Source organism: Pongo pygmaeus, chromosome 5, assembly GCF_028885625.2.
Source record: "Pongo pygmaeus isolate AG05252 chromosome 5, NHGRI_mPonPyg2-v2.0_pri, whole genome shotgun sequence".
Classification (NCBI taxonomy): domain Eukaryota; kingdom Metazoa; phylum Chordata; class Mammalia; order Primates; family Hominidae; genus Pongo; species Pongo pygmaeus.
This window is the reverse complement of record NC_072378.2, coordinates 28,880,344-28,895,362: the sequence shown is the minus strand read 5'-3', so window position 1 is coordinate 28,895,362 and position 15,019 is coordinate 28,880,344. Positions and strand designations below refer to the sequence as shown.

At 44.3% G+C, this 15,019-nt stretch overlaps 1 long non-coding RNA gene and 3 other non-coding genes across 4 annotated transcripts; 1 reads left to right on the top strand and 3 right to left on the bottom strand.

The window, feature by feature from the left end:
- Positions 1-3,867: 3,867 nt before the first annotated feature.
- Positions 3,868-3,949, bottom strand: TRNAL-AAG (transfer RNA leucine (anticodon AAG)). Its single transcript has one exon. It is a non-coding gene; the product is annotated as a tRNA-Leu (tRNA).
- Positions 3,950-4,385: 436 nt separating this feature from the next.
- Positions 4,386-7,164, bottom strand: LOC129039154 (uncharacterized). The gene is made up of 5 exons (XR_008503273.2): positions 7,124-7,164; positions 6,776-6,966; positions 6,482-6,675; positions 6,109-6,311; positions 4,386-4,652 (listed from the first exon to the last, which is right to left on the bottom strand). It is a non-coding gene; the product is annotated as an uncharacterized LOC129039154 (long non-coding RNA).
- Positions 7,165-10,737: 3,573 nt separating this feature from the next.
- Positions 10,738-10,809, bottom strand: TRNAE-CUC (transfer RNA glutamic acid (anticodon CUC)). Its single transcript has one exon. It is a non-coding gene; the product is annotated as a tRNA-Glu (tRNA).
- A 465-nt stretch (positions 10,810-11,274) lies between these two features.
- TRNAF-GAA (transfer RNA phenylalanine (anticodon GAA)) lies at positions 11,275-11,347 on the top strand. The gene has a single exon. It is a non-coding gene; the product is annotated as a tRNA-Phe (tRNA).
- Positions 11,348-15,019: the final 3,672 nt, after the last annotated feature.

Here is a 15,019-nt window from a genome sequence, read left to right as displayed (position 1 = left end):
TCCTATGTCCTCAAGCCCAAAGACTGGAGATTTATTTTCTGAAGAAGGTTAAACAAGGGATATGTGGGCTAGACACATGGAGGACAGGAATTCCATTTTGAAAAAGGAGCATACTGAATGTCAATGCCTCCAGCCTACTTTCCTTATCTCCCAGAAAGATGAGGGTCTGGCTTTCACCTCCCAGACAAAAGACACAGTTTTCAGTGAGAAATTCAACCAGAATAGACTTGAAGATACATCAGGAGTTTCTCAGCAAGTGGCCTAGTCAGATAACCTGTAGTGAACATCAGCAAGTCATAGTTGTGCCATCAGAGCTTCCCATAGGTTTTATAGTCCTCCTCTATTAAAAAAAATAAAATTTATTGGCTGGGCGCAGTGGCTCCCACCTGTAATCCCAGCACTTTGGGAGGCTGAGGTGGGCAGATCATCTGAGGTCAGGAGTTCAAGACCAGCCTGACCAATATGGAGAAACCCTGTCTCTATTAAAAATGCAAAAATTAGCCAGGCATGGTGGCGCTTGCCTGTAATCCCAGCTACTCAGAGACTGAGGCAGGAGAATCGCTTGAACCCAGGAGGCAGAGGTTGCGGTGAGCCAAGATATGCCATTGCACTCCAGCCTGGGCAATAAGAGCGAAACTCCATCTCAAAAAAATAAATAAATAAAAAATAAAGTTTATTATAGAACATTTCAAACCCATGCAAGAGTAAAGGCAATAGAAAAATGAACTCCATAGACACATCATTCAGCTTCAACAATTATTACGTCAGGGTTAATCTTGTTTCATCTGTATCCCCACCCATTCCCTCTGCTTAAGATTATTTTCAAGCAAATGACAGAACTTGTGTTTCATCCATAAGTATTTAATTGCCTATAGGAGATAATGACTGTTTAAAAAAACTAATAATATGGGCCGGGCGCGGTGGCTCACATCTGTAATCCCAGCACTTTTGGGAGGCTGAGGTGGACGGATTGCCTGAGGTCAGGAGTTCGAAACCAGCCTGGCCAACATGGTGAAACCCCGCCTCTACTAAAAATACAAAAATTAGCCAGGCGTGGTGGCAGGCGCCTGTAATCCCAGCTACTCGGGAGGCTGAGGCAGGAGAATTGCTTGAACCCGGGAGGCAGAAGTTGCAGTGAGCCGAGATCACACCACTGCCCTCCAGCCTGGGCGACAGAGTGTGACTCAGTCTCTAAATAAATAAATAAATAAACAAACTAACAAACTAATAATAGAGCCAGGGGCACGATGGCCTATGCTGTAGTCCCAGCTACTTAACAGGCTGAAGTGGGAGGACTCCTTGAGCCCTAAAGTTTGAGGTTAGCCTGGGCAATATTGCAAGACCCCATCTCTAAAAAACAAACCAAAAATATAAGTAAACTAACACTAGTACAGTTATCACACCTAAACAAAATTATCTATTTGGCAACATCATCAAAGATTCATTCACTGTTCAAATTTTTCTCTAATGCCATTTTTTCTTAACATTAAAAAAAAAAACAGGCCAGGCACCATGGCTCACACCTGTAATCCCAGTACTGTGGGAGGCCAAGGCAAGAGGATCACTTGGGCTCAGGAGTTCAAGACCAGCCTGGGCAACATAGCAAGACCCTGTCTCTACAAAAAATTCAAAAATTAGCCAGGCATGGTGGTGCATGACTGTGGTCCCAGGTACTCGGGAGATGAGCTTGGGAGGTCAAAGCTGCAGTGAGCCGTGATCGTGCCACCACACTCCAGCCTGGGCGACAGAGTGAGACCCTGTCTCAGAAAAAAAAAAAAAAAGTATTCAAATAAGGTCAATACATTGTGATTAGTTGGTATGTATCTCAAGTATTTTAATATATAAGTTCTCCCCATATCTCTTTTTTCTTGAAATTTATTTAATGATTAACTAGGTTGCTGGTGCTGTGGGGTTTCACAGTTTGGATTTTATTATTGCACACCTTTGGTAGTATTTAACACGTTCCTCTGCCCCTGTATGTCCTAAAAATTACTAGTTAGATCTAAGGGCTTTATCAAATTCTATATTTAGATTTGATTTGGGTAAGACTACTTCATAGGTGTCAGCACAAGCCTTTTTTGTTTAACATGACTAAAGTAGTCTCAGTAGCCTCCTTGCTTTCTGGTGAAAAGATTTTCCAGGTTCATCTAGTATATTTCCTTAGGAAGACTCTTCTTTCTAAAACTAGTACAGGAAAAAATATAAGATCTGAATAGTCTGATACCAATTATTTAAATAGATCCTATTATATATATTCCCAGAAAGAAAACTCCAGGCTCAGATGGTTTCACCAGTTAATTCTACTAAACATGCAAGGAAAAATAATCCCAATGTTAAACTCATTTTATGAGGCCTGTATAACCTTAATACCAAACCATTAGGGAACGATGAGGAAAAACAAACAACACAAGGAAATTTTTTTAAAAAAAATTACAGGCTATTATCATTCATGAATGTAGTGAGAAAAATCTTGAGATAGTAACAAACAGAATCCAGGAATATACATTTTTTAAAAGATGACATGTCTTGAACAAGTTAAGATTATTCTAGCATGGAGAAGTTGGATTAGCATTCAAAAATCAATAAAGGTGGCCAGGCGTGGTGGCTCACACCTGTAATCCCAGCACTTTGGGAGTCCCAGGCGGGAGGATCACTTGAGGTCAGGAGTTTGAGACCAGCCTGGCCAACATGGCAAAACGCCCCTCTCTACTAAAAATACAAAAATTAGCCGGACCTAGTGGCCCGCACCTGTAATCCCAGTTGGGAACAATTCTGTGACAGTCCTTCTTTCTAACATACAATTCATATTATTTTATTTTTATTCTCTTAAATCTGGAACATCATTCAAAATCTACACATAGAAAGCTATCTCCTTTTTAGTAGAGTTTGCCCCATATTAGGGCAATAACTTACCTAATCCTTGTGAACCCCCACGCGAACTCCGCTAAACTCTTTGAGTTCCGTGGGGCAAGGACGTTCTGTGCTGTTCCCTTCCATATCCTCTCCATACCCTCCCAAACTTTATGAAGCTGGAAAGAGGAAGAGAAGGAGATTAGGGAAGGCTTCCAAGGAGAAACAACTTACAAGCTGAGGTCTAGAGAATGAGAGACAGACCGGAAGTATGCAGAGAGAACTGCTCCGAGGAGAGAGAGGGCTCCCCCGGAAACCACAGAGATATGGGGTACCGAGAAGCCCACAGAGAAGGTACCTGGCTGGGTGTGTCTGGCAGTTGTAGGGTAAGGCAAGGCACTGGCACTTTCCCTAGAGTTGTCTCTTCTCTAGACCATATAACTATGGTTCCAAGTGTGAAGTGAGCACACTACAGAGAGGCTGGAGGAAGAACAGCAGCTGATTCCAAACATAAATTAATCCTTCAGGCTGCCCGCGGTGGCCCACGCCTGTAATTCCAGCACTGTGGGAGGCCGAGGATGGAGGATCACTTGAGCCCAGGAGTTCGAGACCAGCCTGACCAACATGGCGAAACCCCGTCTCTACTAAAAATACAAAAATTAGCCAGGGCGTGGTGGCGCGCACCTGTAATCCCAGCCACTCGGGAGACTGAGGCAGGAGAATCGCTTGAACCGGTAAGGCGGAGGTTACAGTGAGCCGAGATCGTGCCACTGCACTAAGTATGTGCCATTAAGGTTTTTTTTTTGCTTGTGGCACTCATTGCTATATCTGAGGCGCCTGGAGTACACCGTCCTCTAAATAATGGGGGAACATAGTTCTGGGTGTGGTTATCTCTGGCTCCGCGGTAAACAGAAGTCGAAGAGGATAAGAATGGGATTGATACGTAAGAACCATTCATACTGAACATTTGGAAAGTGATTCTCCTAAAAAAAGTCCCTAGTGAGAATGAAAAGCACTTGGCAGCGGTGGGATTCGAACCCACGCCCCCGAAGAGACTGGAGCCTTAATCCAGCGCCTTAGACCGCTCGGCCACGCTACCATGGAGTGTGAGTGTGTTCTTCCGCATTTTCCCTAGTAGAGAATGTCGCCCCCTACGGTGTTTAAGGTGTGTCTTTTTTCCCATTAGGGAATGTCGCCCCCTACGGCGTTTAAGGTGTGCCTTCTCCCCATGACCTCTTCTCTGAGCTCCCTCCAGCGCCATCAGAGGACTTCAGGCAGAGCTGTTCAGCCGCCACACACCCCGACCCCCCAACACGTTGCTTTCGCACTGATGGGAGCAGTGAGGAAGGAAACCGGCGGATCCTAGACGCCCTTCCCTTGTGTCACCGATGTAAGAGGAAGCGGCCACGCGGACGGAAAGCCCCAGGGAAAGAACCCAGGAAAGCTGTGGTTCGCAGGTTCGCCGTGGAAGGTGACGCCTGGCTGGAGCCCCGACGCCGCTGAGCGAGTTTCAAGTGGTTTTGGCCGAGGGAACGCTACGAAAAAACCGGGCGCCGTGCGAAAGAGCGCAGTCGTTGCTGTTTATGAAGGTAAAATTCAGAAGGTGACCCGCGGTCTCCGCAGAAATGCCCCCCAGGCAAAAGGCACAAGACGGTTCAGTTTGAAACCTCAAGATTCGAATCATTTAAACGTATAATTGCTGCTATAGTATAATGCAATGCATTGATAAAGTTGTTCGTTGCGTTTCTCTTAGTGCAGGCGACAGCGCGTCGGTCTCCTTGGCCCAAAATTTTGACTGAGTCCTAAAATAAAAACGCATTGTGCAAAAAATTATGACAAATAAGATCATAATAAAGAAAGTTAACTAGCGCTGGAGTTTCTTATTGTTTTGTCATTCATCGTCATTAAAATCACTGCTGACAGAAGTTTTTATCCAATATGCCAGTGGAAACTAGGCTGTCTTACAAATTCTTTTTTTTTTTTTTTTTTTTGGAGACGGAGTTTCGCTCTTGTTGCCCAGACTGGAGTCCAATATCGCGATCTCGGCTCACCGCAACCTCCGCCTCCCAGGTTCAAGCAATTCTCCCGCCTCTGCCTCCCGAGTAGCTGGGATCACAGGCATGCGCTACCAAGCCCGGCTAATTTTGTATTTTTAGTAGAGATGGGGGTTTCTCCATGTTGGTCAGGCTGGTCTGGAACTCCCGACCTCAGGTAATCCGCCCGCCTCAGCCTCCCAAAGTGCTGGGATTACAGGCGTGAGCCACCGCGCCCGGCTGTCTTACAAATTCTTATACTTGAGTTGTTCATACGGAATTTACTGCATAGTGCCTGGTGTTAATTTCCTGTGGCTACTGTAACAAATTATCAGAAACTGTCTGTCTAAAAACAACAGATATGTATTCTTTTACAAGTCCGAAGGCCAGAAATCCACAATCAGTATGTGGGCCAAAATCAAGGTGTGGGCTGGGTCCAGCTCCCTCTAGAAACTTTAGAGTAAAACCCTATCCTGGCCTTTTCCAGCTTCTGGTGGTTGTTTGTTGACTTATAGCCACATCTCTCCAGCCTTCAAGGTCAGCACCTACAAATATCCCTCTGCTTTGTCTTCATATGGCCTTCACCACAAAAAAAAAAAAAAAAATCAAAAATGGGCTGATTCAGTAAAAGCACCTCGTCAATACTAAAAGTTGCAATACTCTTAGCAATACATTATTTCCTAAGGAAATTACTTTAGGAAAATTACTAAGAAAAAAGACTTCCAAGAAAGCAAAAGCAACATAGTCACTCCCTTTTTTGAGACGAAGTCTCAGTCCGTCGCCCAGGCTAGAGTGCAATGGCGCCATCTCGGCTCACCGCAACCTCTGCCTCCCGGGTTCCGGGTTCAAGCGATTCTCCTGCCTCAGCCTTCCGAGTAGCTGGGACTACAGGCACCTGCCACCACGCCCAGCTAATTTTTGTATTTTTAGTAGAGACAGGGTTTCACCATATTGGCCAGGCTGGTCTCGAACTCCTGACCTTGTGATCCGCCTGCCTGGGCCTCCCAAAGTGCTGGGATTACAGGCGTGAGCCACGGCGCCCGGCCTGCTCACCCGCCCCCCTGCTCTTTCTCCTGGTCTCACCTTCCTCCGTTCCTCCGTATTCCCCAAGATAGGCGCGCCTCTTTTCTCACCTGCTGTGTCAATCTGGGCTCTCTGCCTGGTTCTCTCAGTCCCTCACAACAGCAATAGTCTCCTCTCCACTATCAAGGCTATATTCTCCTACCAGTTCTAGATCTCTGAGAGCAAGATGGCCGAACTTGAGGGAGACCACTTTTTGACAGCTTTAACCTTCAAGGACACAGACCAAGGGTGCCCTCCTGCTAGGTGCTAATTGGTTCAATGCTTCATCAGCTGCATCTTGGTCCATCAAAGGCATCAATCCAGAGACTGATTTTCTCTCTGGTGTTTGCAATCCTGCACAGTAAACTAGGAGGGTGAAAACAAAATAGAAAAATGGCAGAAATTATTTGAAAGTGACGATATCAACCAGTGAACATCAGGAATTCATTAACCCGTTCAACAAGTATTGACTGAATGCCTACTCTGTGCCTGAGCACTGAGTATTCAGAACGAACGCTGACACCGGCGGTCCTCACCCTCACAGCTAGGAGGAAAGGCAAACTGATTAAGCAATCGCAAGTCATCATCGTGACTGAATTGGTGCTGGGTCACACAGCTCGGGATTGGAACTTAGTGTCGATCTGGAAAGGCCTGCTTGGAGAAATTCACGAATGCACTGAGGAATGGGGTGGGGGTAGGAGGTTGGAGCGAGACAAGACTGGAGAAAAGTCTGAAAAGAGAAAGACAATTTGGGTTGTAGGGGGGCCGCGGGAGGGATTGAACCCGCAACAGAACCACCCCCACAACCCCTCTCTCTATAGAATCCCTACCTCCCGGAGGGAAGCCTGAGAATCCTGAAGGGGTCAGGAATGAGAAGGACAAAGGAGAAAGAAAAGAGTAGGAGGGTTTCTCCCACGGATCAATCGCGTAGGTAGTGGTGGTACCTGACAGCTGCAGCTGCCTGATCACAGCTGGATCTGTGATTCTAAAATTCTGAGCAGTAACGAGCCCAAGCGTGCACCTGAGGAAAGAGTAAGGGCACACAAAGTCTGAACAAAGTATGTATGTATTTGAGCCAGGGCCTCGCTCTGCCACGATCAGAGCTCATTGCGGCCTCGAACTTCGGGGCTCAAGAGATCCTCCCGCCTCAGCCTCCGAGCAGCTGGAACTACAAGTACACGTGACCGCGCCTAGCTTTTCTTTCTTTCTTTTCTTTCTCTTTCTTTTCCTTTCTCTCTCTCTTCCCCCCTACTCCCCCCCACTTTTTGGTAGAAACGGGGATCTCGCTTTTTTGTCCTGGCTGATCTCGAAATCCGAGGCTTCAAGCGACCCTCCCTCCTCGGCCAGAGGAGGAATGTAAACCGGACAGGAATGTGTCCCTGCTCCCCCGCCCTGGCGAGGCACTTGCTAGTACGCTCTATCCAACTGCCGGCTGAATGTGTTCTCTCTAGGAATCGAGGAGGACTGCCTTTCTCGCTGGTTCTATTTCAGTCCGGATCCCACAGCTTCAGTCCAACCGGTTTGCTTTGTTTGATAGGCTGGGCATGAGAGTGAGATTTGGAGCTATCCTCACAGATTTCTGGAAGTTGAACAGATCTCTGATGAGTCCTCTCTTTAGAACTAAACTGATTCCCTAGGACCTACCAACTTGAGGAATTTTCTGGGAAGCACTTCCGTACCTGTACGGACTTGTCAGCAACTGCCATAAGTAAGGAACTCTAATTCCAGCTTTACTGTGCATGACCAGAAAGCTTGAAATTGAAATCTTGATGCCATCCCATAGTTAACCGGGATTTTCCAGGTTTATATATAGTTCACAATTCAAAGTTCTGAACAATCTAAGAGCTTTCACAACTCCGCGCTTTTGCTTCTCCTGATCGCTTGTTCTGGAATGCTGGTTTCCATTTTGTTCCCTAATAAAAATCTTGTTCATTCTTCAAAGCCCACTTCAAATAGGGTCTTCCCCACCCCACCTCCAAATCTCCCTCTCTGTCACACACACACACACACCCCATTGTATTTTTCCACACTTCATTTTAGCAGGTGACTCTTTGTGCCCAATAGAAAACTTACTCACTTGGCGGGGCGCGGTGGCTCACGCCTGTAATCCCAGCACTTTGGGAGGCCGAGGCGGGCGGATCACCAGGTCAGGAGATCGAGACCATCCTGGCTAACACGGTGAAACCCCGTCTCTACTAAAAATACAAAAAATTAGCCGGGCGTGGTGGTGGGCGCCGGTAGGCCCAGCTACCTGGAGGCTGAAACAGGAGAATGGCGTGAACCCAGGATGCAGAGCTTGCAGTGAGCCGAGATAGCGCCACTGCACTCCAGCCTGGGCGACAGAGCGAGACTCTGTCTCAAAAAAAAAAAAAAAAAGAAAAGGAAAACTTACTCACAGTGTCTGCCTCCTTCATTCCCCAAGTACGGTGAGAAGAATGATGATGATGATAATATTAATAACACGGATTTGGATAATTGGCTGACTGCTTTTGTGTATTATGTTATTGACTCATCGCAACTTTATATAGTAAATACTGTAATACTTTTATTCCCATTTTACAATTGAGAAAATTGGGATTTGGGGGGTGTTAAGAGGTGAGATTTCTGTCTTGGTCGTTTTTCATTTTCCATAGTGACTAGTGTAGTACAAGCCTACTGGCTCTGAATATTTACAGATTGATTCCTTGACCCTAGCTGTTGACTTTTTTTTTTTTTTTAGTAGTCATTCACATTCTCTTTCCTCCTCTTGTCTTGATGCATATTTTGGTTTTGTTATATTTTTTCGACGTTCTTTCTGAGCTGACAAGTAAACAGTAGCAAGTCTGGTGAATAAACAGAACTTACCGTGCCAAAATTAGGGAATTTTTTTTCCTATGGACAATGAATAATAGCTCATATGAGAAGGAAAGAAAATGGTAGCATTCGAAGAAGAGTTCCTCATCTCTAATCCAATTAGCTTTATGTGGAAAATGAAAGAAAAGAAAAGAAAAAAAAAAAGAGGCATTAATCAAGATAAGTTAACCCAGACAGTTCCTTTCACAGGGGTCCCAACCAGACTGTTTTCTGAAAGCAGAGGCATAAAAACTAATGAAGCAAGAGATTCTTGCTGCACATAGAGGAGACAACGTGTGATATCATGAGAAGAGGGTGCTTTTCAAGAACTGATCACCAGCAGGCCTAGAGGGTTGAATTCCTATGAAACATTAGATTAAAAGGCTTCCGTATATACAGGAATTTTACAAACCATATTACTTTTATGTCTATGACAAAATAAAATTTCTTAGGCAAATTGATCTTATGTATGTGTCAAAGTTTATTAATTCAAGGACAGAACTGACAAGATGACAAAAGAGTGTCCCATCTCAAGGAAGTTTTGGAAACTGTGAATATATGGAGCAAGGGAAGAGAAGAGAAAGTGCAATTAATTAGAAAAGGTCCTGCTTCATTTAACTTGAGCATAAAAACATCACATCCTGACTGGAAGCGGTGGCTCACGCCTGTAATCGCAGCACTTCGGGAAGCTGAGGCGGGTGGGTCACTTGAGGTCAGGAGTTCGAGACCAGCCTGGCCAACATGGTGAAACCCCGTCTCTACTAAAAATACAAAAATTAACCTGGAGTGGTGGCACGTGCCTTTAATCCCAGCTACTCGGGAGGCCGAGACAGGAGAATTGCTTGAACCCGGGAAACGGAGGTTGCAGTGAGCTGAGATCGGGCCACTGCACTCCAGCCTGGGGGACAGAGAGAGACTCCATTTCAAAAAACAAACAAAAAAATCACATATTCCATTTGTTGGTGAAATAAGATCAGGAGCACCATGATCTTTGTTTGGAAACTTGTAGAGAAGTCATACGTGCCCCAAACTCTTATCAGATATAAGAAAGAAATAATAAGCATAATAAGCAATAGCTGCTCTTTAGACAGACCAAGAAACAAAGATTCGTGCCTCAATACTGTCAGACAGGAATCAGTTAGCACAGAGTCACCAAACCTTGTCAGGAGAGAAACAAAAAGTCTGCTTTTTCTCCAGTAGCTATCGGTAAATTTATCAAATGTGCATTCAGAGATGATGCTGAATGCATTGTTTGCCTGTTTCTCAGTTTTGTGACAGCAGGTTTTAATTTCATGTTTATAACCTTCTCCTATCCTCTCTTAGGAAAAGAACATAATTTTTACCTTCATAGGGGAAGAAAGGTAGAAGCGCTGGAGAGATGAAGCAGTCCCGAAACTGCTTTGGCCCAGAATATTAAACTACTGTGTAGGTATTTCTAGGGCTATCCCCTAGCGCCCAGTTGGAGCAGCGTGAAACTTACGGAAAAATCCGAGGAAGACAGAGTAGGTGTCTAAACCACCGAGGCTCTAGCAGCTTCAGAAGCTTGAACACAGCGATCAAATCTCCCAGAAACGACTTCCCCATTTCTTCTCTGTCATCTTCATAACTGTCTTTTCAAAAGGTTATGCTAATCTCAACTAGCTCCTAATGGATTGTCTCCGGAATTTCCCGCTGACTGAATCACCCAATTGAAAGAGTTAAAAATGTTAAAGCGCTTAGTTAGAACAATGCCGGACACTCGGTCTACGCTAGATTAAGTATTCATTAATAAGTGTTTTAAAATAATTGAAAATTACATTGGTTGTCATTTTGTACCTGGAATACTAAAACAGGAACAGGCGTTTTCTATGCAGAAAACGCCTCATATGAAAATTGAAAGTTAACTTATCCACAATTTGCTGTTTACTCATAGATTTCGTTCCTGGATGAAAGAATTTGGAGGTTAAAATAGAAAAACCCGTTCCCTGACCGGGAATCGAACCCGGGCCGCGGCGGTGAGAGCGCCGAATCCTAACCACTAGACCACCAGGGAAGTTACAACGCTGTTACTAAAATCTTTTGATGAAGCGAGAACTCAACACATATGCACACAGTTGACTTCTACTTTTCCGACGAGTTAGTGCAAGGTCATGCTCTCGTATTCACTGACCTCCTGTTTTGCACCAACCCATAAAATCTGGACGGCAGAGGGCGTGGCAATGCCATCAGAGTAATTTGGGAAGTTCGTAACAGGATGATGGAACGTGCTCTGTTTCGATGTGTGCATTCAACTGGGAATAAATTGTAGCATTAATTTGTAATTGTCTTCTTGCTTTTCTTTGCATAAAGTGGTGAGCCATTTGAAGAACAAAGTAATTTTTTAATTTGTCTTTGGTTCCTTCGGAGAATATGTCATTGTGGGTTTTTTTGTTTTGTTTCTTTTAATAAATACCTAATAGTAAATAAAAAACATAAGTAATAAATTCATTAAGCCCTGTTTTTAAGCGACGTGGGCGGAGCCGAAATAGCTCAGTTGGGAGAGCGTTAGACTGAAGATCTAAAGGTCCCTGGTTCGATCCCGGGTTTCGGCATGAGAGCCCATGCTTTTTGAGCCCACGGCAATACAAACACTGAATTTTCCTTCTACAATACAGAAACCCTCCTTGGAACCTAAAATGGGGGCACATTTTCCTCAAATTCATAAAGGAAATCGCAAGAACACTGTGGGATACGTTTATTTCTGTAGCAGAACTCTAGGTATGGGTTTCAACGTCTCACTAGATAAAAGAGGAAAAGGCAAACGTACTGAAAGAAGTTTAATCTTGAGCGATACCAATTACATTTTATTTTCGACCTACGTTCCCTCAATAAATATTTATTAAGTGAATTGTTAGTGTTATGCGCGCGTCTAACTGGAGACAACCTGAACAAGCTAAGTGTGAGCAACAAGGCTGTTTATTCACTCGGGTCCGAGCGGGCTGAGTCCGAAAAGGGAGTCCCACCACTGGAGGGTGGTGGGATTGGAGCTAGTTTTATGGCTTAGGAGTAAGCAGTGGAAAGATACAGTAAGGGCCCGTTTATTGCGGGCAGGGGAAGAATGTCACAAGGTACATTATCACAAGGTGGGAGGCGTCACAGAGCACAGTGTCACGAAGTTGATTGATCAGTTAGGGTAGAGCATGTTACAATGGTAGACGGTCGCAAGGTTGGCTAATCAGCTAAGACAGGAACTGTTTTTCTTCTTTTGTGGTTTTCCTGTTGTCTCAGACCTTCTGGCTCCAGGAGACCTGGATGTGTACGTGTGGGTCACAGGGGTCAAACAATGCCTTGATCATAGCACAGCGTGCTCCGAGGAAAAGGATAGAGAGAGGCACGGCCGGTGAACTGAAGGGAAGTTTCCTGGAAGAAGGAGCCTCCTAAGCTGTTGAAAAAGTGGCTACTTGCTAGAGGTGGGGGAGGGGCGGGATGGCTGCTGAGCTGTGAAAGGGAGACAGCTGGCATATTCCCTCAGCCACCTTTTTCCTAACCTCCTAATTTGCTAGCTCTTGGCATATTCAACCCCTGTCTTCCTACTCGGAGGAATGGTCTCTCATTTCCAAGTCTACTTAATATTCCATCTGAGCTTTTGAACCCTCTACCTATTGTATTTTGCTCTATGCTTGTGTCTTTCATCTCTCTCCTCCTTACGTGCCTCTCTTCAAATTACAGAATGTCTAAACCTCCATCTTTGGACAACAAAAATGGAACACATGACCTTATGCATTATCCTCAGACTCTTTCCTTCCACTCCGCACCAAACCTGTTGAAAGAACAATGTTTACCTCATTATTTGCTCATCAGCGGAGGAGGTCTGCCTTCCAATCCCAGGAAACCATTACCATCAACTTTCCAACTTTCAAATGTCTTGGCTCTTTTTGGTCCTATACTTAATTTTGCACAGTATACCAACCTATAAACAATCCTTCCCTTATGAAGCAGTCCTCCTTTGGACTTTGGGATTTTGAAGCAGCCTCGTTGTCTGGGGTGACACCCAAGGTTCATCGTCTCACAGCCACAGAGATCAAGGACCTGGACACACAAAGAGTGAGGTTAAGAGTGGAAATTTAATAGGGGAAAGAAAGAAAATATCTCTGCTACAGAGAGGGGTCCTGGAAAAATGGGTTGCCGAAATGCGGTGAAATGCAGGGGGTTTTACAGATGAGCTAGTGGGGAGATGGTGTCTGATCTACATAGGGCACGAAAAACCCAGTTAGGACCAGGTGTGCCAACAGCATAGGGGGTGAATCTCTGGCAACCCTCACCCCAATCTGTTATTATGCAGGTGGGTTCTCTGCCTGAACTTCTCCATGTTGCCCATTTCTTTCTTACTGTACACATGCTAACAAAAAAGGGAAGGTGGAGCCTCGTGGTGGACATGCCTCGCCCCCAGGTAGACCTTTTCTATCGGTGCAGCTGCCAGCCTTCCCCGATGCAAGTTTCCAGCTTCCTTATCTATGTCTGCAGCTCCATCTTTCAAGCTGCTCTTTGTTAGAAAAGGAATAATTTCTAGGGCTGCTTTTTGTTAGAAGAGAAGTTCTGCCGAGGACTCTTTTGCCCTATCTACCTAAGCAATTTCTTTGTATCTCCTGTATCAACTTGACTCTCCATTATTTTTCTCCATACTCGCTTGCTGTTCCCTTTCAGCTCCCTATCCCTCCAATTTTAATGACTTTGGTCTTTTTTAAAATTAAATGTTTAATTTTTAGGTAGTCGTAGATTCACATGCAGTTTATAAGAAATAATACGGAGAGATCCCATGTCACCTTTACCTGCTTGCCCTCGATGGTAACATCTTGCAAAACTATAGTACAAAATCACAATCAGGATATTGATATTGATATTGATAAAGTCAAGATGCAAAACATTTCCATCACCACAAGGATTCCTTTTTGCCCTTTTACAGCCACACCCACTTCCCTTCTGTCCCTGCCTCAACCTCTGGCAACTAGTAATCTGTTTTTCACTTTTATGATTTTGTCGTTTCAAGAATGTTATGAAAATGGAATCATACATTATGTAACCTATTAGGATTGGCTTTTTGCACTCAGTGTAATTCTCTAGAGAGTCATCTAGGTTGTTCAGCATCAATAGTTCATTCTTATTTCTTGCTCACCAGTATTCCATGGTATGAGTTTACCAGTTTGAACATTCACCTGCTGAAGGACATTTGAGTCATTTTCAGCTTTTGACTTTTACAAATAAAGCTACCATAAACATTTGCATACTGGTTTTGTGTTAATATAAATCTTCGTTTATCCAAGATAAATGTCCAGGAGTGCAGCTGCCGGGTGGTATGGTACTTGCACATTTCACTTTTTAAGAAACTGCCAACTGTTTTCCAGAACAGCTACATTTCACATTCCCACCTACATGTATACAGCCTCATCAGCATTTGGTTGTTGCCACTATTTTTATTTGAGTCATTCTGATAGATGTATAGTGATATCTCATTGTGGTTGTAATTTGTATTTCCCTAGTGCTAAGCATGTTGAAAACATTTTTATGTGCTCGTTTGCCATCTGTATATCTTCTTCGGTGAAATGTCTCTTTAGGTGTTTTATCCAATCCGATAAGAATAGTTGTGTACAGGTTTTTATGTGGGAAGTTCCTGAAAAAGCTGGAAGTTCAAACCTTTTCCAAATCTGTCTTAGATTATGAAGTTGTCATGCCATGCAATTTGTTTTTTAAAAGAATTATTTAGTGATACTTCTTAAAGCAATATAAGGAAGACTATTCAGGACCATCGTGATAGGCACAGGGACCATCGCAAGGTCTTGCAGTGAGGGAAAGAGATCGGCCTCAGTTCTGAATATAGCATGGGCAAGTGGGAATTTATAGCCAAGGGGCAGTGTGTGGTGGTCAGTGGACAGGAAATTACCAAGAGAAAACCTCAGAGGTAAGGGGAATTCTGGCTAAACAAACCTAACAGGATTATTGCTGAAGACAGGACAAGGTAATCGGACATCAATCATCTGGGGGATGGTGGAGAATGAGGAGCCTGATCAGAAATGGAGGTTAAACATAGATGATATGGGGGTTCTTGCTAAACTGACTTGGCAGGGTTCTTTGCTAAAACTGGACGTTACAAGGAAGTGCACAGATGGGCCTAGCAGAAGATTCAGAAGCCTGACTAAAGTTTGGCCTAGCGAATAATCTTTGTTAAATTCTTATGCAACTGCATTTGCAAAGTGCAATACAGACTACCGTCTTGTTGTTTGGGGAAA